General features: G+C 45.9%; 1 protein-coding gene across 2 annotated transcripts in view; it reads right to left on the reverse strand.

Moving 5' to 3' along the window:
- The window catches only part of ROBO3 (roundabout guidance receptor 3), a 468,117-nt gene that overhangs the window by 196,261 nt on the left and 255,891 nt on the right, over positions 1 to 15,965 (reverse strand). The gene's annotated exons all lie outside the window — the stretch shown is intronic.

Consider the following 15,965-nt stretch of genomic DNA (forward strand, 5'->3'; position numbering starts at 1 on the left):
ATCTTGCACCCCTCTAATGGAGCTGGAGGGGATTTCGCGGAGGTGCCACAGGCCTCTGCACTGCTGCTGATTGGAAGGACTCTTGAAAATGTGTGACCCACCAGGTCACACCAAGGTTCACATTAGTATGGAACAACTAAATGATCTCGGTTGTTCCATTTTTACATGTATTTATTTATTTATTTAGTGGTGTGTTATAACGACCAACCACTAGCAAACCCACTCTGTAGCACATCCACCTCACAGGTTGGGTTGAGGGTGAGTGGAAGAAGTCTGCGTTTAAAAGTCTTAAGGAACATGCAGAGCAGTAACGTGCCAGCAGAGCATGGGAGAGGGAAGAGTGCTCGAGGGTAAGTGCAATGGCAATAAGGCAGAGGGGTATCTTTTTAACGTTTTTGAACAGGGCTGAAGTCGGATGCTTCCCGGGCCGCTGGTGGCCTCCCAATGAGCATACGAGTTCCTTGGCTGTTACCTCTCCTGAACGCGATCGCTCTGTCTCGTGTGCACTCTCTTTTGCTGCAGCTCCTTGCTCTGTTCGGTGCTCCGCTGTTTGTGGCCGGTGAGATGACGCTTTCCTTAACTCCTAACTTGCCGTTGCACATTATTTAAAAACAATATCTGAATCCAATCAGACAAGTCTGCTGGGAGAAGGGACTGGGAAGCCAGCAGCCTCCTGCTTCCAGCGGCCAATAGATGACCTTAGCACTTGGGTTCAAACATAATGCAATCAGAAGAGGTAACGCCTTTGAAACTGGGTCCCAAGACACTGTCACCCCCTGACACGGCAGAGGCCATTGGAAGCGTTTAATATTCCTGTCTTGCAGGAGGACAGGCAATGAATATTAATGCCTCTGCGGGCCGCATCCACCGTGAAGATCAATAACAATTAAACACCGGCTCCTTTCTTCTCCTCGGTTTTTAGGATGAAATGCTGCCTGTGCAGCAGAAGCTACCACGGAGTGTGGTGGTGGTGGGAGGGGGATTGGGGAGGGGGTCGCCTGGGGACACACACCTTCATTAAAAAGCTAAGTCCTCAGCCATCACCTCAGCAGCGCACTGCACACCTACGGCTCCCCCATGAGAGCTCGCCCCCCTTATTCCTGATCCAGAGTGCAACCTGTGCATCCCCTGCGCCCCCACTCTTCTGCCTCTGTAGGTAGCTGGGAGGGGTCGGGGGAGTGAGGGGGAGATAAACATCTCCATTAGCAACTGTTAAACCCCTGGTCATTTGTCTTCTATTCACAGAGAATAAAGGCTGGGAACAGCCAGAGGGGCTTCGAAAAAAGAACGTAAATTGCAATCATTATTTATTTAGGATGGGTGATTTAGTAGGTGTGTGAGCCCCCCTTTTCAGCTCCTCTTTTTATTCGGCCTTCACTTTCATCGTCAACTGCTTTTTGTTGAGGGAAGGCACAACAATGTTATCATAAGTAGCATTGAAAGGCCCCGGTCCCTTTCGAGACCAGGGAGCAGATTGTGGCTGTGTGCAATATCGAGTGATTTGTTAGCACACTTCCTTTGAAACCTGGGTACTGTTCAATTGTATACAGCATGGGTCTCTTTTTAGAGGTGTTTTAGCCCAAAGTGTGGATACCTGAAAGAAGGGCCACGATGCCCAAGGGTTGTGTGTGCACTTTATAAATGTAAATAAATAAAGAAGAGCAGTGCACAGTAGGGTCAGCAATCTGCGGCAGTCCATGTGTTATGGACTGCTACTCCAATGATCCTTCACCATTGACTGTGCTGGCTATCGATGATGGGAGTTGCAGTCTAACATCTGTCGATCTATTTATTATTTTATTTTATTTTATTACATTTGTTATACGCCCAGACCCGGGGATATCACGGCGTAGTTACAGACATTGGGAGAATGCAATCTTAAATGTGAACACAGAGATACATGGGAAAAACAGTCAATTATATCCATTACAGTCAGATATGTACAATTCATTAGAGAGAGACAGTGCTCTAGGTCCAGTAAGTACCCGTTGAATAGCCAGGTTTTCAGAGAACTTTTGAATTTTGGGAAAGATGTTTCATTCATAATATTGGTGGGTAGAGAGTTCCAGTGTCTGGGAGCCAGAATTTTAAAGCTGCTACCCCCCTGCTTTCTCTCTTTTGTATCTTAGGATTTCGGGGTATGCGTTCTTATTGGATCTGAAGAGTCTGGTCTGGGGTTTCTTCATGACTGTGCTGTTGAGGTATTTGGAGGCTTTGTTGGCCTTACATTTATGTGTGATGCTCAAGGTTTTAAATAGGAATCTGGATTCGATGGGGAGCCAGTGGTGGTCTCTTCTGGTGTTGGAGATATGTTCAGATTGTTTGATGCCTAGGGCTGCTCTGAAGGCTTTGTGCTGCATAAGTTGAAGGTTAGCTAGATTGGATTTGGAGGTGCCAAGGAAAAGGATATTTTTTTTTTTTTTTTTTTTTTTTTTTTATTTGTATTTAATCAAAAGATTTTTACAAAGTTTGAGGTTTCTGTCTGTGTCTGTAAGCGTGGCGAAGATAAAAAGGAAAGAAGATGATAAAATGAGAACAGCTCTCTAAAAATGTGCCTTTATCGGCCAGTTTATGGCTTCCAAGATTTTGTAGGATGCTATTTGCCATGATGTTTTGTCGCCTCCAATCAAACGAGACCAACATGTTTCTTCGTCCTCTATGATGAAATCTGAGAAGGTTGCTTTTAAGTATCTTCTTCTTATATGTTGGTTTGAGGCACATTTTAGGAGCAAGTGGCGGATTGTTTCCTTTTCTTGTGTCTCACAAAATCGACAATTATTGTTCTCCGACTGGCCTCTAATTGTCAGGATCTCATTTGTCTGCAAGACATTTAGACGGGCTCTCATCAGCATGTCTCTCCCTTTCCTGGATGGGAACTTCTTTATATATTCCTGGAGTTCATTGAGTTTTTTCGTGGTTGACGGCAGGTGTAAGGTTAGTTTGTTTTTTCCTGCTGTCTCCAGGGTGCTTATCCAGTCGAGTTCTTTGATTTTGGTGAAGGTTCTCTTTGGGTACTTTATTAGTTGTTCTTCGTCTGCATTGACCTGTTCTAGCAAGCTGAAGTTTTCTTCTTTCCATTTTTTGAGGGTTTTGCTTGTATTCCTTTCTATTTCGAGGTTGATGAGAAAGTATATTGATGGTGGTTCAGCCATCCGGCATTTCCTGAACAGTCTTAGAGACGATTGTGAGACTGAACTTCTGAGAGAGGGTAAACTGAGCTCTCGTCGAATTGAGGCTATTGGGGTCGAGTTTGGGAGACTGAGGACTTTTCGCCAGAACTTTGCCTCAATTTTTGTCCAAATGGATCGTGGTAAGTTCATCATAGCATCTCCCCCATATGTTAGTGTCGGCATCACCTTTTTCTTGTAGTATTCTAGCACAGGGATAAGTGAGAATCTTCCAAACTTTTTGTCTATGGCCCTGGCTTGGGCTGCCAATTTGTTGGCTTTGGACATCAGGACCGATTGCATGGCTTTGTCTTGCGAAGAGGAGTCTAGGGTTACTCCTAGGTATTTGAAGTTAAACACTCGCTCGATCAGTGATCCTTCCAAAGTTAGTTTCAATTTTTCTGTTTTCCTGGTCGCTTTTTCCAGTACTAAGAATTTTGTTTTCTTTACGTTTATTTCCAGTTTGTTTTCTTGCATATACCCTTGGAGCTTTGTCAGTTGACGCTGCAGACCAATCGGTGTATGATCCATTAGGACCAGGTCGTCTGCATAAAGCAAACGTGTTATCGGGGTTTTGCATATTTTTGGGGGAAATGCTCTAATTGTTGGGTCCTCGTTTTGGATGTCTCCAATGAATGCCAAAAACAGGGCCGGGGCCAGCGGGCACCCCTGCTTCACTCCTCTCGCTGTTGGGATGGGTGCTGATAGCAGGCCGTTTTGGTCAAGTCGGATGCGTATTGAGGTGTCGGTGTATAGTGCTTTGATCGGGTTTAATATAGACGGTGGACATTCCCAGGTCTCCAGTTTGGACCATAGGCGGGCCCTGTCTATCCGATCGAATGCTTGTGTCAGATCGGTGAATGCCACAAAAATTCTCGTTCCTCCTTCCAGTACTCTGTTTTTCAGCACGTTTAGCATTAGAATGTTGGCTGTCGTGCCCAGGTTTCTTTTGAATCCTGTTTGGAGTGGGTCGTTACAGGGTGATTCCTCCATCCAGATCTTGAAGCGATCGAGAAGCATTGAACCAAACACTTTGCCGATGACGTCCAGGAGCGCAATCGGTCTGTAATTTTTCGGGTCTTTTTTGTCTCCTTTCTTGAATATTGGAACGATTGTTGCTTGTTTCCATGAGGGTGGTATCGTTTTTAAGTTGCAACTTCTGCCAAAGATTTTGCTTAGCAGGCTTGGCCACTCATTTTCAAGTGTTTTTAGATCGGAGTTTGTGATCCCGTCGGGTCCTGGGGCGTGAGAGTTTTTTAAGCCTCTGATTTTCATTTGGATTTCCTGTGGGTCGTCAATGATTATCCATGGCTCCGTAGACATTCCGACCTGTAATTTTAAGTTGGAACTTGGTGCCTGGTACATAGTAGTGAAATGTTTTGTCCAAGTAGTTTCCCCAATCTCGTTTATGATTGTATTTTCTTGGGTTTCGTTAGCCGCTCTCAAGATTTTCCAGAATTCTTTTGTGTTCTTGCCACTTATCGCTTTTAGAATGATTTCAGCATCTTGTTGGTAGAGAGACAGTCTGTGGCCTTTAACCCATGCTTTGTATAGTTTGGTTTCCGCTTCTGCCGCTCTCACAGCCCCTGGAGATCCTGAAGATTTTGCTTTGCGCTGTATTTTTCGCAGTGCCCGACGTTTCTCCACCAGTGTTAGGTCGTACACATGTCTTGGGGGATTTTCACTGTTTGTTTTTGTTTTACGAGTCTTCTTAAACTTCGTCAGGAATGGCGTATAATCTGTAGTATTTTTGCCCAAGTGATTTAGCATTGAGCTGAATCCTTTTTCTATTTCCTTGATGGCCTCAGTTGTAAGGTATAGACGATTTCCCTTCGTGTTGGCTATGACTTGGTGCTCAACATACTCGTTCTGTGGCCTTATTGACATCCAGGTTGTTGACAGGGGGTTGTGGTCGCTGGCTGTGACTCTTGTAATTTCAAAATCTTTCGTTATTGCCAGTAATGGTTCAGTGACGTAGATGTAGTCTATTGTACCTGCCAGTTCCTTCATTTCCCATGATGGCGGGCGATTTGGGTCTGGGAATGCTTCGTGCAAATTGTGAAGGTTTCTTGAATTCATCAATTTGACCCATAGGTTGCCGCGTTGTTTGCCTGTTGAGTTGTGGCCTAGGTGCGCCACTCTTTCTTCCGAGCTCATACACGTAGCGTTCAGGTCACCGCATATGAGGAAGTATGTTACCAGATGTTCCGATAGTGCCTCATCTATCGCGTCCTCCATTTTTTCTATGTAGGCGGTAGGCTCTATACTTGCGGGGTTCCAGTAGGTATTTACTACGATTAAGGTGACTTTCTCGTAGGCGTTTTTAACGGTGCTCCACCGTCTCCATGCCGCCTTAACCATCAGGATCATTTGGTTGCTGATCAATGTTTCTTCTAGTTTGATCCCTGAGTCTTTTTTGGTTGCGATCAGTAATCCCGACGAAGGTCTTCCTCGACTTCCTTGTTTGGCTGGTGCAAGGATGACTTCGAACCCCCCTATTGCAGGGGGTTCAGTCAGCCAGGTTTCTTGGAGGCATAGAAGATCGTATAATCCCAGGTCCATGTCTTTTGGAGACAATAAGTGGGTATGTCCTCTCGTGTTCCACGAGCACATTTTTAGTTCGCACTTTGAGGGGGTCGCGCGACGTCTGTCATGTAGACTGTGCTCGTCTCTCGCTGGTTGCTATGTTTGCTTTTTTCCCCTCAGAGTTTTGGGCAACCAGGACCATATGTCTTTCGTGGGTTCACATCTTTTTTGGGGAGGTTTTTCTGTTGGGAGTTTGGCTGTTATTTCTGAAATTTCCTTGGCCTTATTAAGTTTTTTTGTGTCTTTGGTTTTTATAAGACTTTCGTGATTTTTGTTTTCTTTCGAGGCTTGTCGCTTTTCCCTCAGTTTCTCTTCAGCTCCCCGGACTCTTGCTCTGTCCTTGTTTTTTTCAGACGACTTATTGCGACCCATTCTTCCTAAGGCACTTATTGGGTGTCTGTCTGCTTCCTTTTTACTGGGATTAGTACGCCTTGTGTTTTCAGCCTCCCTTTTATTGTCTTCTTCACTTTTGTTTGATTGCACTTTAACTTCGTAGCCCATTTCGTCCAGCTCTTCACTACAGTCGAGGATCAGGTTTTTCAACGTTGTTGATGTTACATAGAGTACCGTTTTTGCTTTTGTATTTTCGTGGCTTGGCTCTACTACAAGCAGATCTTCTGATTTTATTTTATTCAGCTTTCGAATGTATTTAAACAGTGTTAACACTGAGTTTCGGTTCAAGATTATTTCGTCTCTGTTTTCTTTCACTTGTGTGATCTTTATACGCCATTTAGCTTTGTCCACTTTTTTCGGTTTTAGGTTGTATTTCTGTGTTCTGGATCTGTACCGAAAGATCGTTTCTTCTTTGTCTCGTGACGAGCTGAGTCGTTTTTCAGTATTGGGTTTGTTATGGGCGTTCGTGGATTGGGAACGCGGTCTACCCGGTGTTATGTTTCTAGACGGCTTTCTTATGTGTTTGTGATCGTTCCGTCTACCTGCCGATCTCCTTCTTGATTTACCGCGTTCACCCCCTTTCTGTCTTGAGGAGTTGTATCTTTGTTCTTTTTTCCAGTTTCCTGAGGTCAGATTGTCTCTGGGTCTCGATTTCGACCTTCCGTTTTCTTTTTTTGTTTCTTTCTGCATCCTTTTTGGCGTTGTCTGTCTTTCTGCGTCAATCGGACTGGCGCCCTTGTTTATTGCATTCTTCACGTTTTCCCTATAATTTTTTGCTGCTTTTCCTCTAGTCGCTTCTTCGTTTCTTCTTATGAATTCTGTATTTTCCTTTCCTTTGTGTGATTGTGATGTTGGTGCTTCACTGGAGCAATGTGCAACTGGACTCATGGGCGAATTCTCTGCCAGATGTTGGCTCAGATTCATCAATTCTTCATCTTCGATGCGTTCAATTGTTGATGGGGATAGGGTAAAGGTTCTTTTTTTTGGCGTTTCAGTTATTGGCGGTGATAAACTGGTGATTCTTTTTTCTGAAATTTCAGGATTTTTTGTTTGCCTCGACTCTATTTCTTTGTCCTTCATTTGTGGTTTTTCCTTGTGTTTTACTGGTCGTGTGAAAAGTTGAAAAATACCTTCTGCAGTTTGGTTTCCAGTTGGGGGTTGTCTAGATGGTGGTCTCTTTGTTGGTTGGGTCTCAGTTTGTTTTAGATTCACCTCTTTATTTACTCCCTTTGTTGGTGGATTATTTGTTGTATGGCCTATAGTAGCTGTGGTTTGAGTCCCCCTCGTTTTGTTCACCGGCCTTTGTTCTTTGTCTTCGTACTGCTCTTTTTGTCGTGGAGGCGAACCCTCGTCGTTTATTGTAGCTGTGCTTGATTTTCTGGCTTCCAAGGCCATAACGTAAGCTTCCAAGAAGATAACTTTACTGTGGATCATCGCTTGGATGCTTGTGTGGTCTTTCAAGGAGTCAGCGATAGTTTCGTAAAGTTTCATAAATGGTGCCAGTGCAATGTTCACTGATGACATAATTGACAGTAAGTCCATTTTTTTTTTATTTGAGGAATCCGTCGGGCTGGTCGAGTGCTGTAACGGAGTTCTTCTTAAGGGGGATTCAGTTAAGATTGTTGTCTGATTTGACCAGCTGCCTCGACTTGGCCTTGTTGTTTCTAGTGAGGCTCTTCCTTTTCGGTTTTTGTCGATGTGGGGACTTCGAATGTCATTTCCCCCCATATTCAAGTTTTGGTTGATATGGGGTCTCGTAAGGTTTTCTTGATTAGATTCGTCTGGGTCTGCTATGGGTGGCCTACCTTTTGTCGTGTTTTCGTTTTGGACTTTGCAGAGCCCCGCTTGGTTGAGGTTTTCTGGACCCAGCATTTTATTTGGTGTCTTATTTACTTTATCTCTGTATGTTCCTGTGAAGTTATCAACGTTCAAGGTGATACCCTCGGGGAGTGAGGGTGTTGCCTGATTGAAGTTGCAGGAGCCTTCCTTTATTTCTGTTGTTAGGTCCATTGGGTCATTTGGGTCAACTGTAATGAGGCTCTCCTCTTGGATGGTGTGGGGGTTTTCTATGTACTCAGACGTGACAGTCCCCATTTCTAGGTCTTTGCCCGAGTTTCTCTTCAATTCCCCCTTCTCTGTGACTTTTGTCGGTTTCAAATTTTGCTGGCCTCTTGGTGAGTTCGTGGAAATCTTTTGGGCTAGTGTCGGGCACGGTGGTTCCCCCTCAGGCCCCACTTTGTCAATCCACTGCCCTTGTGGCTTGTTGCTTTCTCCTGAGGGCCGTCTTTTACTGTGCGGCCGGTTGTCGCTAACGTATTGCTCAACTCTGCGTAGTTTTGCTACCGGCAGGCAGTCGTTTAAAGCTTCGAGTATTTCAAGATCTGTAAGTTCCCTCTGCGGGTACTCTTTTGTTGCTTTATGTCTGCTGTTTGCGTAGAAATAATCTTTTATTGAGTTTTTAAGTACCCCTCCTTCTCCTCGCGGTGGGTCGTTTTCGTTTGTATTGATCAACAATTGGTCAGGTGTTTTTTGTTGCTGTTCGGGCTTCTGGGGCCCTTTTTTCGTTCTGCTGCTAAACTTGTTTTTCGTTGTTATACGGTTCTTGAGTTTCTTGAGAGGCAGGGAACTTGTTCTCTGTCTTTTCTTTTTATTGGGGTTTGATGGCCCTTGTACATTGATTTTTTCTGGGACCCAACTGGTCTCTGCACTTTCCTCCGCCTCTTTGTGAATGAGAGCCACCACTTTCACTTTCCTTTCCGCCAGTGAACACGTCGACGGTACTCCGTTGATGTGCAGCTCTCCGTCGGGCTTCCCCTGCCCGTTCTCTTCGGGTGGGGTGCCCGCCACCTCCTCCGGTTCTGCCTCTCCTGGGGCCGTCGTGCCATCTGTCTCTTTTCCCCCCCCTCCTTCAGCAGCTTCCACGTCTGGCAGCCCTCCTCCGAGGGCTCCCGCCGTGGGGCGAGGAGCGCTCAGCTGGGCTCCGGGGGAGGGAGGTATTGGGTGCTGCGCCGGACCGGCAGGCCTAGTTCCCACTCCGAGGCTCGCTCTCCCGGCGGCTCTGTCCGCCTTGGCCGTGTCTTCCTGCCCCGTCCGCCCCTCCCCGCCGTCCCACGCGGACCGCGGTCCTCCTTCGAGGGCCGCTTCCGCGGGGTCCCGCTCAACCGCGGCGGCTAGGAGTGGCGGCCGGGTGTCTTTCCGGCCAGCCATGGCCTCAGCTGTCTTGATTTCCAGGCTCTTTGCCCATTTGTCATCAGTTGCTCCTCCAGTTAAGGCTGATCGTTCCTGGGGGTCATGCTGGGCTGCTTTGGGATCTTCTGAGACTGGAGGCCGGAAGACTTTGCTTTTGGTTGGATATACCTTTATGGTGTACGCTGGCGCTTGCTGGGGCGTCGGTTTTGGGGAGCCCATTTGAGGTAATGTCTCTGGGGAATCCATGAATGTTGGTGTTTGTTGTTGTTGTTTATGACTCAGCTGTTTCTGGTTTAGTTTGGCGCTCCTCAGGCGTCTGCCCTCTTCTTCCATTTCTTCCTCTCTTGGAGGCTCTCTTGGAGGCTCATTTTGCTCTGGGTTCATGGCAGTTTCCCGCATTTCTCTGTTTGCCCTTGCAGCCCTGGCTGACATGACTGCAAGACTGCCACTCTTCGTCCACTCCGCGTCCGCTCCGCGGATAGAAAGGGTTTATATGTGAGGGTCCTCCCCCACGCTGAAAAGAGTAGAACTGGGCAACAGACTCTCCTGCAAGACTGCCACTCTTCGTCCACTCCGCGTCCGCTCCGCGGATAGAAAGGGTTTATATGTGAGGGTCCTCCCCCACGCTGAAAAGAGTAGAACTGGGCAACAGACTCTCCTGCAAGACTGCCACTCTTCGTCCACTCCGCGTCCGCTCCGCGGATAGAAAGGGTTTATATGTGAGGGTCCTCCCCCACGCTGAAAAGAGTAGAACTGGGCAACAGACTCTCCTGCAAGACTGCCACTCTTCGTCCAAAGGATATTACAATAGTCTAGCTTGGAGAGTATGAGAGCTCTGGCTAGTGTAACACAGTTGTTGGCTGAGAGGAATTTGCGACTAAGGGAGATGAGTTTGGAAGTGTAAGATGTGGATGAGGCTAGTGTGTTTACTTGTTTTGACATAGTTAAGGTGGCATCTAAATAAACACCAATGGTCTTGACTTGTTTGAGTACGGGGATCGTGGTGCCGTCAATGGTGAATGATTTAAAGACACGCTCGAGGGTATCAATTTTGGTGGAGGAACCTAATATGAGGAGCTCTGTTTTGTCGTCGTTTAGACAGAGGCTGTTGTTGGCCATCCAGTTTTGTGTGAGAGAGTAGATTTGGTTGACCAGTAGTGAGTCTTGTTCGTAATTACCTGAGAGTGGGATGAGGATTTGGGTGTCATCAGCAAAGTTGGTATAGATGACACCCATGGCATCCAAGGCTGCGAATAGCAGCTTAGTATAGGCATTATACAGAGTGGGGGATAGGCAGGAGCATTGCGGCACGCCTGCGGGGACTGGCACAGGGTCTGCTGATTCTTTGCCGATGGATACTCTGGAGGTCCTATCTGCCAAGAATGATTTGATCCAGTCAGTGGCGTTCTTAGCTAGGTTGAAGTTGTTATCTAAAGTTTTACAGAGTTTATCGTGGTCAACCAGATCAAAGGCTGCTGAGGTCCAGAAGCATTAGTAGGCAGAGTTTACCTGCTTCTCTGGTGGCATCCAATTGGATATTCAGATCAAGGAGGGCTGTCTCTGTGCTACGGTTGGGGCGGAAACCTGACTGTCGGTCTCCTAACAGTTGATAGTGTTCCAGATGGTTTTGTATTTGGGAGTAGGCTATTTTATTGATTATTTTTAGGAGAAATGGGACAGTTGTAATAGGTTGGTAGTTAGTGGGTATCGATGGGTCCAAGGTTGTTTTTTTTAGAAGGGGTGTCACCCAAGCTTTTTTGATGCTAGTGGGGACTGGGTTAGTGAGGAAAGAGGCGTTAACGAATTTGGTGATGATCGGTGTAAGGGTGGGGGCGCAGAGTTTCACTAGGTGGGAGGGGAATTGGTCTTTTTTACAGTTGGAGGCTTTAAGTTTCGTTATGGTGTCTAGTACTTCTTTGTGAGAAACTGGTGTGAATTGAAATGGGGGGCCAAGAGTGGTGTTCATTGGGGTCACTGCTATGGTGGGTGGAGTTTTGTCTGCTAGGAGTGTTTTTTTTTATTATCGATTTTGTTTTGCAGTAGTAGGATTTTGGATGAAAGGGCATTTCGTATGGTAGTGCACCAGTCTTTACTAGTGTTGGTAGGTGCTGTAGTTTGACTGGGGTTTTCAAGCTCTCTAAGGATGGTGAACAGTTCTTTACTGTCTGAGGACGCATTAGTAATACGAAGGTTGAAGGCATTAGCCTTTTGGGTGATTATTGCTGTTCTGTATTTTTATTGGCTTCCGCAAAGGCTGATGCTGTTTCTGGGGTGTTGTTTTTCTTGTGGAGGTGTTCGAGTGATCTTTTCATGCGTCTTAGGGCCACTAGTTCCTCATTAAACCAAAAGCAGGATTGTTTGCCTGGTCTACAGGTTTTGGTGGTGATGGTAGTGAGTAGGTCAATGGTATGGGTAAGGCTTTGTTGGTATTGTTCTGCTAAATAGGCAGGGTTGTTGGTACAGGTTGCAGACCACTGCTATAGGTCATATGACTACATCTTTTGGGTTCCCAGATGAAATCAGGGCTAAAATAAAATGTCTCTCTTTTGGGTGGGTGAGCACCATTGATGTGCCTGGGCAGGTAGGGGGCCCTCCGTGTGTTTCAACTGAGAACACAGAGGAGGATACCAGCCAAATGTGGGTGAGTTGAGTGATATGCTGTGTGCACATTGCACATGGGGCATCCCATCATTCACTGGGTATCCCGCTGTTTAGACTGCAGTTTGGTTGAACACTTTTGGCTAATTCAACCAAATACATATACATATGTATGCATATGTGCATGCTGGTATGTCAGAGTCTGGGAGGGGGTGATTTAGGTAGGAGTGGGGGGTAGGGATGGGACCATGGGGGAACCTCATAACAAAAAAGGTCAAATCAAATTCCGGTCGACCAAAATTAGTCGACCAAAATGCAGACTTTCAAAACAAAGTCTTTTAAAGCACAAAGCAACTAGAACATAGGTAAAGCGTGCTTGCCAAAGTGTCCCATTTTATTCAGGAGATGGTAGACTAGTCACATTTTTTTTTACTTCACATTCTGAGACCTGTAATCTTGGATTTCCCCACCATAAATACAGGTCTACAAATCCCAGAATGCAAATAAATCGCAAGGACAGGACTAGCATCTCCCGTATGGCATGGGGCATATATGTATAAAGTGGCACTAGCCAGGAAAGTGATTGTTTTCAATGGAAAGTCCATTCTTTACACACCACCTGATAACATAGCCTGTTTTTAAACTGTCGACACTTTGGGCCTGATTCACAGACGTGTTTTATAATGGAGCAATCCCATTGGAAAACGCTTTGTGAATCAGGCCTTATGGCAGATCGTGCAAGATGTTTATGGCTTCCTAGTTATGAAACTGTGTTTTCAAATCACACTTCTGTATGTAAATGCACTCACTCTGGTCTCCTATCCCTCCTCACCCACACTGCGCTTCAGTCCTCTTCTTCCCCATCGGCAGTGGTCGATGTGGGTGGGAGCGGGTGGGAGCGGTGCTCCACTACTTTAAAAAATTTTTTTTAATGTTCCTATACTTTTATTTTAAAAAGAAACTGTTCCGTGATAGTTCACTTATAAAATAAAAGTGCAGAAAGAAGTTTAAATGTGCATGTCAGTGCAGTGCAATGAACATACCCGTAACAATAGGTGCGTTTGTGTGGGGGGGCTGGATTGTGTGTGGGAGAGGGCGTGGCTATGGTGTTTGTGGGGAGCGGGGATAGGCCAGCAGGGAACATAGTTCCACTACCTCTTTTCGTACACTTCGACCTCTGCTCATCAGTAGAGTTTACACTGGTCTGCAATATAGACAAAACATCTCCATTCCTGTTGCCACTCCATCGATGTGAAAGGCTCAGACAACCTTGCCAAACATTAAAAAAGGTGAAAAGGGACGAGTAATGGTTAATCATGGCTTCAGTGATCATAGAGAGAGCCTTTATGTTATGCTGTGGCTCACTGATCTGGACCAGGGGTGTCAATCTCATTCAGGCATGGAGCGGGTTTCGATTCAAATCCACCTCTTGCAGACCGCACTGTCACCCTATGAAAATGAACAGGTGTTACATATACTTTCATGTGGAAATCTGCAGTTTGGTCGACCACTTTTGGTCAACCTGATTTTGACTGTTTTTGGTTATGGGGGTCCCACCATACCTTCCCTTCAGATCCCAGGCCCCCAAATCCTCACCCCTACCTCCCTAATGCCCTACCCTCGTATAAACATATATTGGCTGAATCGTCTAAAGTGGTCGACTAAATTACAGACTTTTAAATGAAAGTCTATGCAACAGTAGTGGCTCTGTAGTTATGGTTAAGTTGCTCACATTATAGAAAGAGCACCTTTTCAGTGGCTTGTAACTTTGTCCCCCTCTCCTGGACGAATCCTCACCAGAATTTCCAGAATAAATATGTGGCCACCTCAGAATGATTTTGTGAAGTTTGGTCCAGTTGTGTATCGGGGGGGGGGGGGATGCAAAGTTATACAGGTGGTCCCAAGATTTGTGGAAATCCTCATACAGGCAATGGAAAAAAAAATGTTTGCTTGTACCTACAGTCCAAACTGCTTTGTGCAAGGGGCAGTGGCTTTGTCCCGAAAGCATGCTTTTGAAAATTTGGTGTAAATTTATCCAGTAGTTTTTTAAAAATGGCAAAAAAGCTGGTACACAAATAATAGTGATATCCGGGTCCGGTCCACAGACTAACTTCCTGATTTGGGGTCTGCAGATGCCTCTGTACCAATCAGTGTCTTGCGTGATGTCCGCAGACATCTTACACGCCTACTTATTGGTCAATTAAAAGCATGAGATGCGTCAAAACATTTGAAATGGATGCCATGTTGGATTCGCAAACAGAGCCCGTAGTCCGTGGACATCGCAGTAAAAACATATTAATAAACACAACATTGCACTTGCCAAATGAATGAAACAATCTCTGGGGAGGTGTGGGCTGATGAGGATGGGACGAGATATGGCCATAAAAAGCTAAAAATCAGGAATTGTTTTCTGCGAAGTCCACGAACATCTCAGATGTTCAGTGATATCCATGCATATTTCTGCATTACAGGGTCATTTAAGAAATGTTTTAGGATGGCTCATAACTTTGGTGCCACTCAATGAAACTACATGGAATCTTGCAATATCATTTTAGACCTGAATGGATCTGCAAAGTATGGAGCCGTTTCGCCAAGAGGGGGCAAAAGTAGAGGGGGGGTCTCAAAATATTTGAAAGGCTTATACGTTTGGTGCAGTTTGACAGATCTTCACACTCATTTGCAGAAAGATTTTAGACCCCGAGTTCCACCTGAAGTGCTGATCTGGATTACAACAAACCTGCACGAGGAGCTTCAGCAAGGACCCGAAAGCATGTCCCATGTTTTACTTTTTTGTGAAAATGTAAGTACAAAAAATTGCGATATAACTTTGCTATCTGGGCAGTGGGCCTGTCTACAACTGTCTACTCTGATTTGCTTATTGGGGCATGTGACATGGCCGAAGCCCATGCCCCATGGATTATGGAGACTGGACATGCAAGCCAGGAGCACTGGTCATTGGTCACATTATGAGGGTTTAGTGTACTTTTTCTGAGTACTGGAAAAACTATTGAGAGAGCTATTCTGGAACAACACTAGACACAAAATATCCATGAACACATTGACATTACCATACACAGAAGGTGGAATCCAACTCCCAGACCTAGGAAAATACTACCTGGCTGCACAACTAAGCCACGTGACCAAATGGATGTCCGATGAATGTACCCCCGAAACCAGATTTCTCAGACAGCATGTGGCCCCAGCAAACTTGAAGGAGATACTATGGGTCCTGGCAGATTGCCTGGGGGAAACTCTGATGCTAGTAGAGCTGGGCTAGAGGGTCTGGACCAGAACCCAGAGGCACACAAGAGGGGTGCACCCCTACTCTCCAGACATGCCAATAGCAGCAGGAGTATTCAAAAGCAAAACAAACCTAGCCCGAATGAGACAGTGGGAGAGGTATGGCATTTACGACTGGGAAGACACGTACGGAGATGGAACCTTCAGGGAATTTGAGAACATGGTGGCTAATGAGGGCTTACCCACCGGCCAATTCATATGGTACAGAAAAGTCAGAGAAAGCGCCAAATCACAATGGCAAGAGTGGCCAGATGAACCAGAGCTAGACCCACTAATCACACTGCTATACAACCTAGGGGATGGCTGGGAACCAATATCTAGGCTCTACGCCCAACTGTCGGACAGACCCAACCCCAAAAGTGAGGCTTTGAAAACAAGGTGGGAGTTGGACCTGGGGGAGGAAATCACCAAAAAGGAATGGGAAAGAATCCTAAAATACCCTAGAGAGGTGTTGAGAAACGCCTGATTCAGGCTAATCCAACTACAAGTCTTATACAGAACGTACATAACACCAGGGAAAACAGCCAGAATCAACAAGACCTGTGACCCACTGTGTCCTCAATGAAAATTGGAGGGAGCGGGGATGATGCATATGTTCTGGGGTTGCCTGAAGATCCAGACTTTCTGGTCCAGAGTGGAACAGACCTGCAGAAGGGTAGGAGTGACACGATACAAATGGTCCCCGAAAGAATGCCTACTCGGCGTGTACCCACAAATATGCAAACTACGACA

The sequence above is a fragment of the Ambystoma mexicanum genome, chromosome 9 (genome assembly GCF_040938575.1).
Source record: "Ambystoma mexicanum isolate Mex_15411 chromosome 9, UKY_AmexF1_1, whole genome shotgun sequence".
Lineage (NCBI taxonomy): Eukaryota > Metazoa > Chordata > Amphibia > Caudata > Ambystomatidae > Ambystoma > Ambystoma mexicanum.